The sequence below is a fragment of the Etheostoma spectabile genome, chromosome 9, assembly GCF_008692095.1.
Source record: "Etheostoma spectabile isolate EspeVRDwgs_2016 chromosome 9, UIUC_Espe_1.0, whole genome shotgun sequence".
Lineage (NCBI taxonomy): Eukaryota > Metazoa > Chordata > Actinopteri > Perciformes > Percidae > Etheostoma > Etheostoma spectabile.
The window spans coordinates 33,363,344-33,363,759 of NC_045741.1; the positions used below are offsets into that span (position 1 = coordinate 33,363,344).

At 46.4% G+C, this 416-nt stretch overlaps 1 protein-coding gene and 1 long non-coding RNA gene across 2 annotated transcripts in view; both read right to left on the minus strand.

Annotated features, from left to right (window-relative positions):
- Positions 1-416, minus strand: part of LOC116695364 (selection and upkeep of intraepithelial T-cells protein 1) — a 38,595-nt gene that overhangs the window by 24,679 nt on the left and 13,500 nt on the right. The window lies entirely within an intron of this gene.
- Positions 1-416, minus strand: part of LOC116695374 (uncharacterized) — a 2,366-nt gene that overhangs the window by 1,329 nt on the left and 621 nt on the right. The window lies entirely within an intron of this gene.

The following is a 416-nucleotide window of genomic DNA, read 5'->3' on the forward strand; positions in this document are numbered from 1 at the left end:
CGCCCATTTATGCGACACGACCCCATCTCAGTTACATTAAGGGGAAACAGACGTGAAGAAAGTGGTTTTTCCTCTCGACAAATTGAAACCAGCTCGAGGTAAAACTTGGTGTAGTGCTCAGTCATACGATCAGATTCACTATAGTAGACTAGATGTGAGTCGCGACCTCAACATCGCCAGTAATGTGTGTGTGTGATTGTGTGAAGAATCTGATGAAAGAGACAGGTGACGGATACTACCGTTACGCTGTCAGCCTGGAACTCCAGAGCTCTCGCGACTCGAGAGCACAGTTTGAATTCCCCCCGCCAATCGGATTTCCACGCTAGTAAACAATCATAGACATAGCAGTTTAAACGTAGCTATGGCAACCGTGAGTAACGTTCCGAGTTTGACGGTTTTCAACCCTAACAGTTGTA